The sequence below is a fragment of the Hypanus sabinus genome, chromosome 10, assembly GCF_030144855.1.
Source record: "Hypanus sabinus isolate sHypSab1 chromosome 10, sHypSab1.hap1, whole genome shotgun sequence".
Classification (NCBI taxonomy): Eukaryota; Metazoa; Chordata; class Chondrichthyes; order Myliobatiformes; family Dasyatidae; genus Hypanus; species Hypanus sabinus.
The window spans coordinates 167,257,315-167,278,639 of NC_082715.1; positions in this window are offsets into that span (position 1 = coordinate 167,257,315).

Sequence of the window (21,325 nt, forward strand, 5' to 3'; positions counted from 1 at the left end):
ATAGACAATAGGTGCAGAAGTAGACCATTCGAACCCTCGAGCCTGCACCGCCATTCAGAGATCATGGCTGATCATTCACTATCAATACCCAGTCCCTGTCTTGTCCCCATATCCCTTGATTCCCCTAACCATCAGATATCTATCTAGCTCCTTCTTGAAAGCATCCAGAGAATTGGCCTCCACCGTCTTCCGAGGCAGTGCATTCCACACCTCCACAACTCTCTGGGAGAAAAAGCTCTTCCTCAACTCTGTTTTAAATAACTGACCTCTTATTCTCAATCCATGCCCTCTGGTACTGGACTCTCCCAACATCTGGAACATATTTCCTGCCTCAATACTATGAAATCCTTTAATTATCTTAAACGTTTCAATCAGAACCCCTCTCAATCTCCTCAATTCCAGCGTGTACAAGCCCAATCTCTCCAATCTCTCTGCGTAAGACAGCCCTGCCATCCCAGGAATCAACCTAGTGAATCTACGCTGCACTTCCTCAATTGCCAGAATGTCCTTCCTTAAACCTGGAGACCAAAACTGTACACAATATTCAGGGTGTGGTCTCACCAGGGCCCTGTACAAATGCAAAAGGACATCCTTGCTCTTGTACTCAATTCCCCTTGTAACAAAGACCAACATTCCATTTGCCCTCTTCACTGCCTGTTGCACTTGCTCATTCACCTTAATTGACTGGTGAACTAGGACTCCTAGGTCTCTTTGCATTTCTCCGTTACCTAACTCGACACCGTTCAGACAATACTCTGCCCTCTTGTTCCAGCTTCCAAAGTGGATAACTTCACATTTATTCACATTGAATGACATCTGCCAAGTATCTGCCCACTCACCCAGCCTATCCAAGTCTCCCTATATTCTTCTAACGTCCTCTTCGCATGTCACACTGCCACACAGTTTAGTATCGTCAGCAAACTTGCTGATATAGTTTTCAATGTCCTCATCTAAATCATTGACATAAATCGTAAAGAGCTGTGGTCCCAATACAGAGCCCTGTGGTACCCCACTAGTCATCTCCAGCCAGTCCGAGAACCAGTTTTCTGCCAACCAGTTTTCTATCCATGTTGAAACCCTGCCCCCAATGCCATGAGCTCTGATTTTACTCACCAATCTCCTATGTGGCACCTTATCGAATGCCTTCTGAAAATCTAGGTACACAACATCCACTGGCTTACCCTCATCAAACATCCTTGTAACACCCTCAAAAAACTCCAACAGATTAGTCAAGCATGATTTGCCCTTGGTAAATTCATGCTGGCTCGGCCTAATCCTATTTCTGCCATCAAGATGTGCCACTATTTCGTCCTTAATAATGGACTCAAGCATGTTCCCCACGACTGACGTTAGGCTAACAGGGTGATAGTTCTCCGTTTTCTCCTTCCCCCCCTTCTTGAAAAGTGGGATAACATTAGCCACTCTCCAATCTTCAGGAACTGATCCTGAATCTAAGGAACATTGGAAAATGATTACCAATGCATCCGCAATTTCCTGAGCCACCTCTTTTAGAACCCTCGGATGCAGACCATCTGGACCCGGGGATTTATTAGCCTTCAGTCCTACCAGTCTACTCATCACAGTTTCTTTCCTAATGTCAATCTGTCTCAATTCCTCTGATATCTTATGACCCTGGCCCATCCATACATCTGGGAGTTTGCATGTGTCCTCCCTGGTGAAGATAGATCTAAAGTACGCATTAAATTCTGTTGCCATTTCCCTGTTTCCCATAACTATTTCTCCCAATTCATTCTTCAAGGGGCCAACATTGTTCTTAACTATCTTCTTTCTCTTCACATAGCTAAAAAAGCTTTTGCTATCCCCTTTTATATTCCTGGCTAGACTGAGCTCATACCTGATTTTTTCTCTCCGTATTGCTTTTTTAGTTAAGATCTGCTCTTCCTTAAAACTTTCCCAAACATCTGTATTCCCACTCATCATAGCCCTGTCATAATTCTTTTTCTTTAATGCTATACAATCTCTGACTTCCTTTGTCAACCACTCTGGCCCCTTCCCCCTCTTTGAATCCTTCCTTCTCATTGGAATGAACTGCTTTTGCATCTTTTGTATTATGCCCAAGAATATCTGCCACTGCTGATCCACTGTCTTTCCTGCCAGGGCATCCGCCCATTTAACTTTGGCCAGCTCTTCCCTCATGGCTCCGTAGTCTCCTTTATTTAATTGCAACACTGACACCTCTGATCTGCCCTTATCCCTCTCAAATTGTAGATAAAAACTTATCATGTTATGATCACTACTTCCCAATGGCTCCTTTACTTCAAGATCACTTATCAATTCCTGTTCATTATACATCACCAAGTCCAAAATAGCCTCGTTCCTGTTTGGCTCAAGCACAAGCTGTTCCAAAAATACATCCCTTAGACACTCCACAAACTCCCCTATCCTGGGGTCCAGCACCTACCTGATTCTCCCAGTTCACCTACATGTTGAAATCTCCCATAACGACTGCATTACCTTTAGCACATGCCAATGTTAACTCCCTAATCAACTTGTACCCAATATCCACGCTACTGTTTGGGGGCCTGTACACAACACCCATTAGGGTCTTTTTACCCTTACTGTTCCTCAGCTCAATCCACACAGACTCTACTTCCCCTGTTCCCAAGTCACCTCTTGCTAAGGACTGAATCTCATTCCTCACCAACAGGGCCACCCCACCCCCTCTTCCCATATTTCTGTCTCTACGATAGCACGTATACCCTGGTACACTCAATTCCCAGGCCTGATCCCCTTGCAGCCATGTCTCCGTTATCCCAACAATATCGTAGTTCCCCATTTTCATCTGAGCTTCAAGCTCATCTGTCTTATTTCTGACACTACGCGCATTCAAGTATAGAACTCTTAGCCCATTCCTCCTCTCTTTGCCTAAAACACTGTCTACTGTACCTAACCCAGCTCCTTGAACTTCCATCGGGCTAATTGCACCCTGAATTTTGATGGCCTTCTCAAGATCACCCAAACCTTCTACACATTTAACCCCATGCTCCTTCTGACCAACCCTCTGGATCTGGATCCCTGCCCCCTGCACATCTAGTTTAACGCCCCCCCCGGTTTGACATCGGTTAAGGTGCCTGATGGTTGGAGGATTATAACTGTTCTTGAATCTGGTGGTATGGGACATAAGGGTACTGTAGCTCCTTCCTAATGGCAGCTGTGAGAAGGGAGCATGCTGTGAATGCAGGCGGTTGTCCTTACGAGTTGGTAAATTGAATTCAGGGATTTGGCATATATGTTATTACACTTTCGAATTCAGATTAGACACGTCTGGAGAATTCACTTAAGTTTTTTGGCCTTCGATGTTTCGAAGAGGGTGCAGTAGAGGTTCACCAAGATGCTGTCTGGTGTACGGTAGATGCGTTGCCCTGAGGCATTTGTTTAGCTTTATTACATTTTCGATTTAGTAATTAGTTTGTAGTATTTTCTAGTTAAAGTTAAGGTTGTTGAAAGTAAGTTCATTGTCTGTGATATATCGCAGCATGCAATGACGTCACACCCTGTTTCGCCGCTTCTTGTGGGTAAATACCGGTTTGGAGAAACGGGAAGGAGGGGGTTTGTGTGTGCAGCATCAGCGCGAGAAAAGTTCAATTTCTACGCACTAAGAAACATCATAGAAGCAACGCCGCAAGTTCATAAGGTAATCGATATGTTGAAGTAGAAATGTTACCGCTGATTCTGTTAAAAGTAATGACGGTTGATAAAGTTTATGTTCTTTGTCATTGAAAGAGTTGCTGGATAGCTGTGTGGTGTATTTAAAGCCAGTCGATGGCGTAGGTAGATTCTGACTGTATGTCGTATTTTAATGTTTGTTGTAGTTTCACTTTTACAAGTATTTATGATGAAACTTCGATTCCAAGAAGGAAACAAATACTGTATATATTTTGTATTGTTTTATCAACAGTTTTCACCATACGTTAATGTGGAAGAGTGAACAGTAAACGATTAATCTTAATGGGATCCTGCTTCATTGACTACGGTTTAACTCGGTGTTTAGTTCAGAGTTCTTACACCTGAATGAGAACACTACGGTAGATGTTAAAATGAATTTCCCATATCAGTTGAATCAATAAATAGAGGACAGAGCACCAGAACAAAAGCACAGCCTCCTGAATGTGTCCGCAACCAAGGAGATGGTGATTGATTTTAGGCAGAAAAGAATGTAACGAATCCTGTCTACATTCTGAGAGAAGAAGTTATAATTATTGTTACGTTATCATTCTGTACTTTATTATTAGTTCATTCTGCACACTGACTCTTGTGTTTTTAAACGTTTCGGCTGTTATGAAAGACTGTTCATTATTATTATTATTATTATTACTACTATTACTACAGAGACGAGAAGGAACTTCTTTCCTGTAGTTCAGGAAAATATTGTGGTCTGAGGGGCCTGTTTTTGTGATCTATGCTGTATGTTTTATGATTTAAGCTCTATGTCCTGTGTTCTATGTTCTCCGTCCTATATTCTATGTCCCCTAGTCTAAATATTTTGCAGATTTTTAGATCACAAGTCGAAACACATGGAGATAAACTCCTTGAAATGAGTGTTACAGGGTGTTCTTGTAATACTCTTTCAGAGAGGTAGCACCAGACAGTTGATTCCCCTCTGCAGATGCTGCCTGACTTGCTGGGTTCCTTCAGCATTTCGTGCGTGTTACGCTGGGTTCACAGCATCAGCAAAATTTCCTGTTCAGAGCACAGGGTGATGGGTTGAATGATCCCCCACCCTTGCTTTGTAAGGTTCTGTGTTTCTAACAGGCAGTTCTCTGAAAGCCGATTAAGCCTACTCTGAGCTCGTGTCTGTGCGGTATTGTAAATACTTGCTTGCATTTATGTTTCTATGCACATATTTTCTTGTTAGAATTTGCCAATCTATTTTGCACATTATTCTGCATAACTGTTTAATGTTGGCATTTCTTTCATGTCGTTCCAACACATCCGAGAAGAATAAAAAAAAGAGCATTCATCATTGAAGTATTTCACCTCTAACCATAAATCTGCACGTATTCTGTTTGGTTTTGGATTGCCCTATCCAGGGGAAAAACAGGAGCATCCACCATTAACCAAGTGGCGGTAGCGTTTAGGAATATCTCCATTTCGCACAGCCCACATGGACTTCCCCTGGATCTTCAAAGCAGTGTATGCAGTCAACGGTGATTGAAGTGGGCTTTGTCATTGGGTCTGAATGTAATTCCTTCGTCAGTAGTACCTTTCTTTTCTTTCTCGTTCTGTCATGCCATGAAATTTGCAGAATGTGACGTCTGTGCCGTAACTCCTATCCTGATCTATGACCCCTTACCTTGTTTTTACTCTTCTAGATAGCCGTCTGAGACACAGCCAGTAGTGGAGAAACATGATAATTTGTTAGACAAATGCCTGGATGGGAAGCTTCTGCAGTGAGAAGGTCTTCAGGGTCTTGGATCATTCGGATCTCTTCTGGTGGAGCAATGACCTGCACAAAAATAACTGGTTGAGTCACAACAGGTCAGGGACCAACATTCTCGCCGGTAGTTTTGTAAGAACTATTGGGAGGGCTGAAGTGAATTGGGTAGGGAAGTGGGAATGGAAGTGAATGGGCTCCGGACGGAATGAACGAATGGTTAAAAAAAAGGAAAAAAACAAAGATAGCTTGCAGTCAGATTGCAGGCCGTTGGGAAGGGCAGGGGGTATGATAGGAGAAAAATTGCAGCCAGCATGGAGAGTGTCAGTGCATTGAGGATGCAGAAAAAAGTTAGCAAATATAGTGCTCCTGGTGTTACATCTCAATGTACGGAGTACAGGAATAAGGTGGAAGATCTTGTTGCACCATTGTTGCGTATGCTATTCTGGCCGTCACTGAATCATGGTAAAATGATGGTGGTAGTTAACAGCGGAATGACCAATTTTTGTATGTTCCATCAGAGGCATAGCAAGTTAGATAGAGGAGGTGGCGTGAAGCTGCCGGTAAAGTATGCCATCAAATCAGTAAAACATGTGGCGTTGGATCAGAAGGTGTTGATCCTTACAGACTGACTGAAGAAACTGCAATGGTAAAAGAATCATTGCGGCATTTATATACAGAGCTCCCAAAAGTAGCCAATATGGGCAACATCTCAAAACGGAAAATAGAAAAGGCGTTCAAAAGGTCAATGTAGACACAGAGGGTTGCGTGGCTATGTTGACAAAGAAGGGCTTAAATTCACCAGAAAGGTGTGACATAGAAACAGAAGACAATAGACAATAGACAATAGGTGCAGAAGTAGTCCATTCGGCCCCTCGAGTCTGCACCGCCATTCTAAGATCATGGCTGATCATTCACTATCAATACCCAGTCCCTGCCTTGTCACCATATCCCTTGATTCCCCTATCCATCAGATATCTATCCAGCTCCTTCTTGAAAGCATCCAGAGAATTGGCCTCCACCGTCTTCCGAGGCAGTGCATTCCACAGCTCCACAACTCTCTGGGAGAAGAGCTCTTCCTCAACTCTGTTTTAAATAACTGACCTCTTATTCTCAATCCATGCCCTCTGGTACTGGACTCTCCCAACATCTGGAACATATTTCCTGCCTCAATCCTATCAAATCCTTTAATTATCTTAAACGTTTCAATCAGATCCCCTCTCAATCTCCTCAATTCCAGCGTGTACAAGCCCAATCTCTCCAATCTCTCTGCGTAAGACAGCCCTGCCATCCCAGGAATCAACCTAGTGAATCTACGCTGCACTTCCTCAATTGCCAGAATGTCCTTCCTTAAACCTGGAGACCAAAACTGTACACAATATTCCAGGTGTGGTCTCACCAGGGCCCTGTACAAATGCAAAAGAACATCCTTGCTCTTGTATTCAATTCCCCTTGTAACAAAGACCAACATTCCATTTGCCCTCTTCACTGCCTGTTGTACTTGCTCATTCACCTTCATTGACTGGTGAACTAGGACTCCTAGGTCTCTTTGCATTTCTCCCTTACCTAACTCGACACCGTTCAGACAATACTCTGCCCTCTTGTTCCAGCTTCCAAAGTGGATAACTTCACATTTATTCACATTGAATGACATCTGCCAAGTATCAGCCCACTCACTCACCCTATCCAAGTCTCCCTTAATTCTCCTAACGTCCTCTTCGCATGTCACACTGCCACCCAGTTTAGTATCGTCAGCAAACTTGCTGATATAGTTTTCAATGCCCTCATCTAAATCATTGACATAAATCGTAAAGAGCTGTGGTCCCAATACAGAGCCCTGTGGTACCCCACTAGTCACCTCCAGCCAGTCTGAGAAACACCCATTCACTGCTACCCTTTGCTTTCTATCTGCCAACCAGTTTTCTATCCATGTTGAAACCCTGCCCCCAATGCCATGAGCTCTGATTTTACTCACCAATCTCCTATGTGGCACCTTATCGAAAGCCTTCTGAAAATCTAGATACACAACATCTACTGGCTTACCCTCATCTAACATCCTTGTAACACCCTCCAACAGATTAGTCAAGCATGATTTGCCCTTGGTAAATCCATGCTGGCTCGGCCTAATCCCATTTCTGCCATCTAGATGTGCCACTATTGGTGTATTTTTGTAAGCTGGTGTATTTTTGTGGGCGGAGTTCAGAATCTGTAAGGGTAAAAGGGCCCTGATGGCAGTTTTTGACAGGCCTAAAAGGCGTTAGAAAAGGCAATGTTACGAACGTCCTTGGAGATTGCAACATGCAAATCGATTGAGAAATCAAGTTGATAATGGATCTCAAGTGAGAAATGATACTCAATGGGAAGAGATGGCTTCATGAAGCAGTTTGTCATCGAGCCTACTCGGAGATCAACAATACTGGATTGAGTGTAATTAACCGGATGCGATTAGGATATTTATGGTGAAATAAATTAAGAGAGAGTGATGGTAATATGTTTGAGTTCAACGTGAAATTTGATGGGGGAAAGTGAAGGATTCACGCAGCATTATTTTAGTGAAGTATAGAAAATTACAGTGATATGAGAGAAGAGTTCCTCAAAGCATATTGGCTGGAAATAATCACAAGGATGACAGCAGAATAACAATGGCGTGGGATTCTGGGAAAAATGAGGCAGTTGAAGGGAATATCTATCATAAAAACGAATAAATACTCAAATGGTAAACGAATGCAACCGTGACGGTCAAGGGAGTCAAAACTAACGTAAAAGAAAACGAGAGGGCACATAACAAAAGAAGCATTATCGGGAAGGAAGCTGTTTGAAAAACTTTGAAAAATCTTCAGAGAGCAACTGAAAGAATCGTTAAGAGAGAAATGATGAAATATAAATTTAAACTGCAAAACAATATCCAAACATCGATAATAAAAGCTTTTTTTTCAAGTATGTAAAATTAAAAGAGTATTGGGAGTGGATCTCCGACAACTGCAAAACGAGGCCGGGGAAATAATAACAGGGACAGGGATATGTCCGATAAACTTAATGAGTATTTTGAATCAGTCATCTCTTTCGAACACACTGGCAGTGAGCCCGAAATTGAAGTGTGTGAAGGGAGAGCAGTGAGTGCAGTTACTTTTACAAGAGAGAAGGTGCTTAAAATCCTGGAGGCAATAAGGCCGCATAAGTCAGAGGAACCAGATGAACTGAACTCTAGTATTATGAGACAGGTAACTGTGGAGATTGTGGAGGTATTAGTATTGATGTATCAAAAAAATATTTTACTCTGGCATGGTTCCAGGTGACTGAAAATTTGCACGTATTATTCCACACTTTAAGGAGGAGAATAGTTGCAGAAAGCAGCTGTTATAAACCAGTCAGCCTAATCACGGTGGGTGGGAAGATGATTAGGATGATGTTGTTGGGTACATGGTGACAAGAGAAAAGACAGGGCAAAAATAGCATAGTTCCCGAATGAAAACCCTTCCCTGGCGAACCTGTTGGAATTGTTTGCGATGATTACAAACAGGATAGATAAAACGGATGCTACGAATGCTGAACTGGAATTTCAAAGGCCATTGTCAAGATGCCACACATGAGGCTGTTTACCAGTTTAGGAGCCCAAGGTATTAACGGAAAGTTACTGGCATAGTTAGAAAATAGATGATTGGTAGGAGGCTGTCAGTGGGAATAAAAGCATCATTTTCTGGATGACTGTCAGTGACTAGTGGTGTTTCGCAGGGGATGGAGAGGGGATCATTTTTCTCCTCTGTATCAATAATATAGGTAGTGAAATAAATGGGTTTGTTGCCAGGTTTCTGGGGATAGGAAGATTCATGGAGGGGCAGATTGTCTTGAGGAAACAGCTTGGCTGCCGAAAGACTTGCAGATTAGGAGAATGGGCAACAAAGTGGCAAATGAAATGCAATGTCCCAAAATGCATGGTCATGCACTTTAGTAGTAGAAATAAATATGCGGACTATTTCCTAAACGTGGAGAAAATCTAAAAAAAATGATATACAAAGGGATTTGGGAGTCCTTGTACTGAAAACCCTGAAGGTTACCTTGCAGGTTCAGCCGGTGGTTAGGAAGGCAAACGAAATGTTAACATTCAATTAAAGAATTTCGTTAGGCTGATTCCAGAAATGAAAGGGTTAACGTACGAGAAACCAGTGACGTTTCTGGGTCTGCACTCCTGTGAGTTTAGAAGGATGAGGAGTGGTCGAATTGAAATCTTTCGAATATTGAATGGTCTCGACAGAGCAGATGTGAGAAGGAGGTTTCCATTTGTGGAAGAATCGAGACCAAAAGGGCACAGCTTCTGGAAAGGTGTACATTCATTTAAAACAGAGATGATGAGAAATTTATTGTCGCGGAAGATGGTAAATTTGTGGAATTTGCTGCCAGGTCGTCGGGTGTATTTAAGATGGAGCTTGGTAGGTTCTGGATTGGATATATCATCAAAGGTTACTTTACTTTATTGTCACCAAAAAATTGATACTAGAGCGAACAATCATCTCAGTGTTATTTGTGTCTGCGCTTTGCGCTCCCTGAAGTACAAATCGAAGTAAATATAATAAAAATTTAAATTATAAATCATAATTAGAAAATAGAAAAGGGAAAATAAGGTAGTGCAAGTCAGGTTCAGATATTTGGAAGGTACGGCCCAGATCCGGGTTACTGGAAGATGGCAGCAGTGTGGAGCTGAGGAGTGAGAACAAAATAAATGATCAACCATAATTGAATGCGCAACAGACATGATGGGCCAAATTCTGCTTCTATGTCTGTGGTCAACGCTTTACTGCATGTGGGGAAGTTCCCATCCGGGCATTGTTTTCAGATCCATTTTGATTTTTTCTGTGAGCACGTTCAGTATCCACGAATCCTACACTGATTATGTCTGTCTCGTCAGCGCTTCTTTTTAAACTCACACCTGATAGCAGGTCGCAAGTTTGTTTGTTTTTTTATCGCTTCGGACTGTAACTAACATTCGGGACCGCTTGCTGGAATGTTCACTGTTCTCAACACAGCACGGTATGACCAAGAGGATTTCACATTTAGTGAGGTCAGAAATCTTCCCCCTCCGTCTCCAATTATCACCCGATTTCCAATATACAGTATTAATGAACTTTTTTCTCCATGTAATTATCAAATAATTTCAATTTAAAAAGGAAGCCAAATAAATAAACTCCTTCGCCTGACGGGACTGGTTTGTGGTCCTGGGTTCGTTGCTTAATAGAACGGCTTAACAGCGCCGTGCTGAAAGTCCACGCTTTCATCCTAATGAATTATTTCAGGATGTGAAATTAGCGAGATCTAAAGTGTGGATCATTGAGTACAATCAGCTTGATTGGACCATCCTCACCCCATCTCGGTTGACAGAGGTGGACTGTACCCTGACAGAGACTCTTTGCATGGTCCGACACATTATTACCCAAAAAAACGCAAATAAAGTCACAGTACAGATTCTGTAATAACTGATAGTAAATATGTTGTATAACTTATTTCAGTTAATTTAACGCTATTGCGATTTGGTCCGTGGTAAATGCGGTTTGTAGAAATGCATCATTCTGTAACTTGTGACCATACGGCAGCCGATCTGATGGTTGCATTAAATCTACTTCGCAGTTTTTTTTGTCGTAGTTAAGATCAGTGTTGTTACATGAGTATTTAAAATGGCAGATGGTAGACACAGAGCATTGCATTCTTCTATAGGCCACTTGTCTTGAAAAATAAACTATTCTTAACCTCGAAGTCTTATGTGTTCAGCTAATCCAATGGAACATATTCTACCCACTGTCTTTAATTTCAAGATGAGAGCAACGCTCTCAACTAACTTCTCGGTTTCAAATTATAAATAACCTGATTATTGTTACCTGTTATTTTTGTTCATCAATATATATATCATAAGGTTAGCGTAGCTTTGACGACCAACACATGATGCTCTTGGCCAATAATGTCCATGGTGTCAACCTTCCATTGTTGCAACTTGTGCTCTCAGCACATCACTCACGTCTGTAGCTCCCTATTTTTTTCTTTTCCTGCTTGCTTGACTGTAGGCGTCTTCAACGAACTGTCAGTGGAAATGGCAGACGAAAAAATTAGAAAGATTAAAATACATTTTAGTATGTACTGAACAGGGTGGGTTCGAGGCATGTGAATCAAATGCACATTCAAACAGGCAAAATAGCTGGCAGGAACAATTGAGGATGAGGGCTTGGTTCATGTTGTATAAATCAAATACTATGTTAAATATTTTGGTCTCATCTTCACTCTTTGCCAGTGGATCCCAATGAGGAAGTACCTCTCTCAAAGGGGAGCGGTTACGTGTCCTAAGGAGGAATTGAGGGAAATACAGGTCGTTGGGCGGCGTCAGGAAGAAGTCCCTCTACGTCGTGTCCGGACATTACTATCACCGTTCCATTTTGTGTTCCGTCCTTTCGATTTCCCCATACTCCGAACAATGTACACGTTGACACAAGAGATAAAAGAGCAGAAAATACATATGCACCGCCAAATCCGTGTGCACCCGCTAATAAGTGCGCAATCCCAAATAAGCGTGCTCCCCAATTCCGTACGCACCCTAATCCCGCTGGCACCCGCACATGTATTTCAGATTATCATAGAGGAAGAATCATTTCAAGCAGTTACACATTAATAGTATTGTAAGAACAAAGTTCAAAGTTCAAAATCAATTATCTATAAATAAAACAACTTTTAGACCGTCCACACCTCCACAAACTGAGAACGTTGAAGTACACGCACACCCCAAATCCATGAGCACTTTCAAATCCACCAACCCCCGCAAAATCCGTATTTTACCCATCTTCATCTCCGCGTCAGTGGCTATTGCTAAATCCACCGAAGCTCAATGTTAGCTTACAAATCCCTATTTCTGCGCACGTCTGCCATTCCCTGCACCCCCGTGTACGTCAAACACCCCTAAATCAGCGCAATCCTCAAATCTGTCTGCATCCTGAAATCCGTGTGCATCCCGGAAAATACCGATGAAAACTAACTTGTTAGTGCTACTTTGTCACTGTTCGCTTATTTCTGTAATTACATCCTAGTTCGGATAATAGTTGTCTCGTTTCTATACACGTTATATGATTACTTACGTAATATACAGGCAGACAGTTAAATGAACTTGAGTTGAATATTCGTGTTCTAACTTGTTCTGGATTTCATTGATTTGTTACTCAGTTAAATAGACTTTTTCTGAGTAAGTTCTATGAAATTTCAGCTAACTGGGACAGCCATATGAACATAATACCTAGGAGCAGAATGAGGCCATTTGGCCCAACAAGTCTACACCTTCATTCAGTCTTGACTGATCCTAAATTTTCGCTCCTCAGCCACTTAATTGGGTTAGACTGTACTGGTTCTGATATACCGCAATTAACTGAAGTACACTATATTTGGACTGACAGGGTCTGATTAGGATTAGTCTGCATGGCTTTGTGCTCCATAGGCCGTGTCTAACCCAACCTAGTTTCTTGAGGACATTACCAGAAAAATTGATGACGACAAAGCTGTGATGGTCTCTACGTGGATTTAAGCGAGGCAGATGGCTTTCATCTTTCCAGGGAAAGTAAAGCGATGATCGGCGGGAGATACAGGGAGGCGGTCACCCCAAGGCTACAGTGGACAGATAAACTGGATGACTGGCTGGAGAGGGAAGCGAGAATGTCAAGAAGTGAGAGCAACCCCGTGGCCGTCCCCTTCAGTACTCTACTCTCAGTACTGGTATGGTGGATACTCTACCTAGGACAAGCAACAGTGACCGTGTCTCTGGCACTGAGTCTGGCTCTGTGGCTCAGATGGTAGGGAACTGAACAGGATGGCTGCAGTAATAGGGGACGCCTATCACAATCACTGATTCTGCAGCGCTGTAGATACGGCAATTGCGCTCGTGAATTTCCACGGGCTACCTAATTATTATTTAATCTTGATAACATTTAACTCCATACTTGCAGTCGTAGTGCTTTTCGAGACTTGGACAGAGAACAGCAACGTTCCCTTTTGTTTTGCATCGGCCTTGCCTGAGAAATTGGACTCTGGAGTTAACTGAATCAGAAGACTCGCGATACCCGTTTGCTAATTAGATGTTCTTTTCAGCCGCAGTGTAGGAATCGTTTCCAGTTTGAGGGTTTTAGTTAGCGGCCCTGTTTGGCCTACCGTTTATTGATTTATTTCCCTTGAACACAGTTCGCATTAAAGTTTTGTGGACTGTCGTCCCGCTTCAATGTCTGTCACTCTGCACTTAAGCCATTTCGGAAGCACTGTGACAACGCCATAGTTAGTGAGAAAGACAGGCGATCCTGAAGAGGGAGCGAGACCGGCTAGAAGTCGTGGTGCACATTGGTACCAAAGACATAGGGAGAAGAAGGGAAAATGGCCTGAAAACAAAATGAAGGCATAAATGATAAAGCTGAAAAGCTGGAACTCGAGGGAAAGTTAAGTCAAAATCTTCGGATTACTGTCTGCGCCACGCTACAGTGAGAATAGGAATAGAATGAGGTGGCTGAACAATTGGAGCAGGGAGCAGGGATTCGGATTTCTGGAACTTTTGGTACCTTTTCTGGGACAGGTGTGACCTGCACAAAAAGGATGGGTTTGTGGCAGAATCTCGAAGAATCGTGAAAGAGATTACATCCGTTCATGTATCTGGGAACTTCACATAACTATTCAGTTTTTTGCAAGATTTATTTATCTGTGCAATTTATAGTAGTGGTTTTTTTTCATTTTTTTGTAAATCCCTTTTCACAGCACTTCTGCCGAATAACAGGAAATTCCTCATCAATTCCTCACTGGCAATAATAATTAAAAGAAAAACATTTTTTTGATTTTGTTTCTGATCCAGATATCGAGGTAGACGTAGTAAAAAAAAAAACTGGCTGCCTCTCGGACTTCGTAGACGATTTCGGACCTGCGCCTCCGTTTCTCTGCTGGATCATTATGGCCTCCGGCCGTTATGGTTCCAAACTGGGCGAACTCTCTCGAAGGTTCGCGAGCTCTTCTTAAGCCTAGCGCCGTTTTCAAGAAGTGCCGGCGCGTGATGATCCCGGTGGCGGGTTTAACCCAAACGCAGTGACAGCAGTGCTCTTTTCATTGAAGCAGTCTCAACAATTATTTACCGTTCGGCATCTTACCGCGGATGGTGACGCTGCTCTCGGACTGCCGTGTGGCGCGGCCGGGTCCGCCCAAATCTTCCGTCAGGTCTGCCAGTGAATTCTTGCTCTTACTTTTAAATATTTTCTTTTGCCTCCAGGGCCCAATACTTTCCGGAAACTCAAGCTTGACTTGACACTTGCACTTACATGGTATATACCCGTAATAATTTTGTTTGCCTCTATCAAAGCTCCTGTCATTATTCGGTGTTCCAGGGAATAGATTCAGAACCTATTAACTCTGTTCTTATAAATGAAATCCCCCAGACCTGACAGAATCCTTGCCATTATTTGCTTACTCCTTCAACGATACTTGCATCTTCCCTGTCGGGAGGTAACCAAAGCAACACACAGTCCTTCAAATTATTGCTCATCAATGTCTTATACAACTCCAGCATAATACCCTGTAACCAAGAGTTCGATTGATGAGGCGAACGTGCAGAAAGCTTTCTCTATGCCCCTGTCTACCTGTGAGGCCTCTTTCAATGAATCACAGAGCTGTCTGCCTTATAAATCTCTGTAAGATTGGTTAGGCAGGACCGAGCACGCAAGAAGCAAAGCTCATGTCCCTTAACTATTTGATGTCTATCCAAATACCTATATTTCCGGGCGCTTAGAATACCTTCCAATAACTTTCCCACTACAGTCATGAGACTCATCGGCTATATTTCCCTACATTCATTTTAAGACTTTTTATTAAACAACTGAAAAGCACTGTCTATCCTCTAATCCTCAGTGCACCACAAACCCGCTCAGTGCACTCACCCTTGTGCATCGGAAACCCTTGACTCCCCCACATGCATTTTGATTATCCCAGAGCAGATTCCTTTCAAACAATTCAGAGAATAGCAGATTCCAACTTACACCATATAGCAAGAGCAAAGTTCGAAGTTCAAAGTAGAATTGAATCCCACCTCCTAATCATTTGTTGACCCATATCCGCGTGGTTTCCCAAATCCGCCGATACGCCCGAATCAGTGTGCAGCCCCAAATACATGTTCACTCCCAAATCGCTAGGTTTTGTGTGTAGATTCATTTGTGGGTGAGCACTTACTTCCTCCCTCAAAGTGATTGCACAGAACAATTTAAATATGCAAATAACCGGGTTCGCTGAATACATATACCATTCTAGATAATCAGTGTATATTGTGAAAGTTTGTGGGCCCAGTACCGACCATTTAGGCAAACCGCGCAACAGCAATTGCCAACACACATGTACCTCAAATCTATGCTTTCTTTTCGTTTACCAAATCTCTATCTATGCTAATACATCAACCGCAACTCTATGCATTTTTATCTTTGGCTTTTATTTAGCATTTTATCAAACGCCTTCTGGAAATCCAAGTAAATAACGTCCATTTGTTCCCCTCTATCTACTGCGGTCGCAATATGCACAAATAATCCCTGGAGGTATGACAAACAGGGCTTGCCTTTGCTGAATTTATGTTGCGTGAGCCTGATTGATGGATATATTTTCAGGTACTTCGATATTTCTTCTTGAATGCTTCTGGCATTTTCGCAATTACGGTTGTTAAACTACCTGGAAAATAGTTACCTGCCCTTTGCCTACATCTTTTTTTTTGAATATTTGCTTTCCTCCAATCCGCTGGGACCAGCCCGGAGTCCGGAGAGTTTTGGTAAATTATCACCAAACCCTCAACTACATCCTCTGGCATTTCTTTCAGTACCTGGGATGCATTCCATCAGGGCCAGGGGAATTGTTTATATTTAGGCCCACAGGCTTGCTCAGCACTACTTCTTTAATGATAGCTATTGTATAATCTCCTCACCTCGCATCACATACACAACATCTATCTTTGGAATGTTAGATATGTCTTCCACGCTGAAGATCGACATATTGACTTTCAAAGACTCGGCTGTTTCCTTATTACCGAATATCCATTCTCCCTTCTCTTTCTTCAATGAACTTCCGTACATTTTGACCACCGTTTCGTATAATTAGGAAAACGTTTACTATTCGTGTTTATGTCTTGTGGCAGATTATTTTCATAATATGTTTTCCCTTTCTTCATTGCTGGCGTCAAGGTCACAGGTAGATATTGTCGGATGTGGCGTCACAGAGAGATTTGGAACAAATACAAGAAACACTGATATAAACAACAAGGCACACAGCTTACAGGCACAAAATAAACAACAGATCAACCTAAGCACAAACCAAACATCAGCCTCATCAAGAAGATTAAAACGCTGGTATATAAAGGTAAGTTTTGGCCCTGGATTTAAAAGAGTCGATGAAGGGGGTAGACCTGATAGGGAAGGGAATGTTCTTCCACAGTCTAGGGCCTACAACAGCAAAGGCGAGGTCACCCCTGAACTTAAATATAGATCGCGGGACAACGTCCAAGCTAGCCGAACTGGAAGCAGAATAAAGGGTGAGAAGGTCTTCGATATAGGAGTGGGTCAGCACATTTAAGACTTTATAAACAAACATAAGAACCTTAAAATCAATTCTAAACTGTACTGGTAGACAGTGGAGAGAGGCCGGGATCGAAGTAATATGGCTTTTTTCCCTGCACCTGTCTGGAGCCTGACTGTGACGTTCTGGACCAGTTGCAGGCGGGACGGGGACGACGGACTAATCCCATATACAGGGAATTGGAGTAGTCCAAGTGGGAGGAAAACAAGGGCGTGGACGACGTTCTCAACCGGTAGAAAGGCCTTGGACTATTTTGCAGATATATATATTTACGTTTACGAAGTGGATGAATGCTTTCCCATCTAAGACAAAAACAGCAAAGGCCACTTAAAAAATAAAAAAATAAAAGAAATTTCACTTGTTGGGGACTATCCCGGAGTATCTATTTCGCTTGAAGGGGACTATCCCGGAGTATGGAAACGGATTAAGTCACGCATTTCACGACCCACGTAGTGGAAGATGTCATGGCACTTCTTAGAATCAAACAGAGATTTCATAAACGCTATACACCACAGTCAAGAGGAAACATGGAAGGATGAATCTATCAGTGACAAACTATGATTGCAAGAGTGGTGCAACAACATGGAAAAACGTAGCAAGTAGCTTTTCTTTACGTGTTGGTGATAATATAGAATGAAATAGCATGTTCAAAAGGTTACTTTCCATATTATAAACTCGTGACTGGAAGGGACATGAAAGGTTCAGAGGAGTTGCTAGGATTAGCTTTGTCAGAACACAAAATCGCTAGGATTGTGTCAGAAAAGTAGGTATAGCAATGGTAGTGTCTGTGAAAGAGGCCAGGCATGTGGCAGCCCACCAAAAGGGGAAGAGAAAACAACGAAGCAAAGTCTATTTTGACTCGGAAGTCTATCTGGATTCTGAATTGCTCAGGACAAAGAGTGATGATTCGAATACACCAACATTCCTCATTTTTTAAATCGAAGATTTTGCAAGACCCTATGAAATTCTAGGCAAAACAAGTCCATCAGTGTACAACGTTCTGACTTCTCCAGATAAAACATGAGTTGTAACATATCAACGAGCAGAAATTGGTGAATGATAAAGAGGAATGTTAATGCAATCGGTAGGTGATGTACATGATGGCACCTGACTTCGGAGACTTGAGAATGGAACAACTGTACCAGGAAGATTGGGACGAGCTCTATGAATGGGGCCATTATCAGTTCCCTCGCCCTGAGAAAAACGAAAGTTTTGTCAACAAATCAAAGGGAAAGGGAATTATGTTAATGCCTGCCCGCCTCTCCCTTTTCCGAAATAGAATTGGGTGAGGGAAAATGGACGCCTTGAGTCAAAAGACAACTAAGAGTTTGGATTAGATTGCCCAGAGAGAGGAAAAAATAGAAAATGTGGACAAAATAATTTAAGATTGTCTCTGGAAATCTGGAGCAGATATCACCCTTGTGTGCTGCAGGTTTCATTCAACATGAAGAGAATTTTGCATTTTTTTGTGATGGCATTAACCATGAGTGGACCATAGCCAGTTTGTTCCCGACCAGTACAGAGGACGAATGTGTCAACAGTGATATCATTGCTTGGAAAAGTCTCAGTAAACACTAAAAATATTTTCTCAACGGACACGGGTAATACGATCTAACAACAGAGAATAGAGGACAGAAATTTATATTATACACAGTAATGAAGTGGAACTATCCGATCCGATGCACCGATACAGATGCGTTTACTGAGATGCCACCAATCCCTCACTTGACTGCAGATTGGATACGTGTTGTACAGGCGGTAAGGGAGATAATCCAGCACTGGACGGACTCACTAAACTAATTAGCACACACTCTGTTAAGGTAAGTGAAATGTTCATCTACCCAGGTTTTTGGAGTAAGTTTTGAAATGGAGGGGCAAATGTTCAAATATATTGGTTGATCGGAATAGAAACACATGCTGCTGTAGTGCTAATTTAATGTACCCTGATAATTGAATTGCTCAATGTATATCAAACCAGAAGATGGAAGGAACGACTAATAGAAAAAAACAAATCGAGGATTTTTTTTCATAAAATAGTAGAGAATGCGAGCAATATAATTTCCGTGAAGTTAGTTAGTGAACGTTAATATTTTATATAGATATAATCGTTCCACACTTACTGGGGTTCCATTGGAGTCCTCTGGACAATCAACTGAATGAATGGAGAATAATGATTGCAAGATAAATATTTTTGGATGAAGAGGAGGCGGTTGTTGGCCAGAAGAAACTAAATTCTAATCAAGGACAGTGGAAGCAGATGAACTGGTTGTCCTTGTTTTCCGCCGTTTTGGTGGACTCTGAAGTGATTCTTGCTCTAGGTAATGCAAATAGAGCAACTTAACGTGATCCCCAAATAGTTTCGTGTAATGACCTGCTGAACCTAAGACCATGGTCAGGCAAGTATTTACGGTGGCATTCAATAGTTTGGTCATAACTGGCAAAAAAAATATTTTTCTGTGAATAGTTAAATGAGTAGAAGATGAACAGATCTCCGAAAGTCATAAAGTTAAAGATGAAACATACTTTTCAACATTTTAATCATTAGTTCTGTTTTGTGCAATTTTAGAGTGAAAATAAAGGCAAGGAGCACCATGCAAAAGACTAGGCATCCCAAGTGATTTGAACTCTCAGATAACTTTAACCAAGGTTTCAGTCCTTATTAGGGCTTGTTAGGGCTGTGGTTTGTTCACAATCATCGTTAGGAAAGGCCGTTAATACAAATTTCAAAACTTAATGAATACCCTGACTCCTCAAACCTGGTTCCACCAATCAGCAGGCACAGTCTTCTCTAAACAGCTGCCTAGCACTCTGAAAATTAAAATAAATGATGCCCATAAAGCAGGAGAAGGCTATAAGACAGCAAAGCGCTTGCAGGTAGCCGTTTCCTCAGTTCGTAAGGTAATTAAGAAATGACAGTTAACAGGAAGAGTGGAGGTCAAGTTGAGGTCTGGAAGACCAAACCAACTTTCCGGGAGAACAGCTCGTAGGATTGCTGCAAAGGCAAATCAAAACCGCCGTTTGACTGCAAAAGACATTCAGGAAGATTTAGCAGACTCTGGAGTGGCTGCACACTGTTCAACTGTGCAGCACACCAGCAGAAACATGATCTTCATAGAATAGTCATCCGAAGAAAACCTTCCCTGTGTCCTCACCACAAAATTCAGCGTTAGAAGTCAAAACATCTAAACAAGCCTGATGAATTTTGGAAACAAGTCCTGTCGACTGATAAAGTTAAAATAGAACTTTTTGGCCGCATTGAGCAAAGATATGTTGGAGGGAAAAAAAGGTGCAGAATTTCATGTAAAAGAACACCTCTCTAACTGTTAAGCACGGGTGTGGATCAGGATAATGATCTTAAACACACCTCTAAATCTACAAGGCACTACCTCAAGAGGCGCTCGCTGAAGGCTTTGCCATGGCCCTTTGTGGATAGACCTCAAAAGAGCAGTGCATGGAAGACGACTTAAGAATCTCACAGCACTAGAAGCCTTTTGCAAGGGAGAATGGGCGAAATTCGCCAAACAAGACTTGAAAAACTCTTAGCAGGCTACAGAAAGCGTTTTCAAGCTGTGATACTTGCCGAAGGTGGTGTTACGAAGTACTGACCATGCAAGGTGCCCAAACCTTTGCTTCCTGCCCTTTTCCTTTTTGTTATTTTGAAACTGTACAAGATGGAAATAAAACAAAATGTAATTTGGCTTAAAATATTAAAGCAACGTGCCATCTTTCAGTTCTTGCCTTTTGGAAATCACGTCATCTTTTGCTCTATTAGCTATTCACAGAAACATAGATTTTGACCAGGGGAGCCCAAACTTTTGCATGACACTGTATCTAATCAAAACAACTGAATGTGTTCACAAGGATTTTCAGGCAATGACCTGCTAAATCTCAGACTATTCTCGCAGGAGTAGCTACTTTCTATGTAAACTGCCAGACCTACAAAAGAATAAAACTTGTAATCTCGTTAGACTCCGTCCGCTGTCCTCATTTAACTTGTCAGGACCGTTCAGATTCAAACAAACACAACCAGGCAAGGCAGGAATGGGCAGAGCCATGTAACCTTGTTGGATTCAGCCCCATACAATGACTAGTGATAAGTTGACCCAGATAGCTCAGGTGGCAGTGTGTCAATGGGATGAAGATCCAGCAGTTCAAATGTTGTGAAACACAGTAAGAGTCAAGAGCTCTAAATACGTTGGGACGATAATTCTTCAGCAACGGGACGCCAACAATTGTCGACGAGGAGGAGTTCACGGGCACGTGAAGATCGAGAGTGCGAGGAATGTCTGACCAGCATAGTGTGCTTTTCCCGGTAGTGAAACTGTTGGGTTC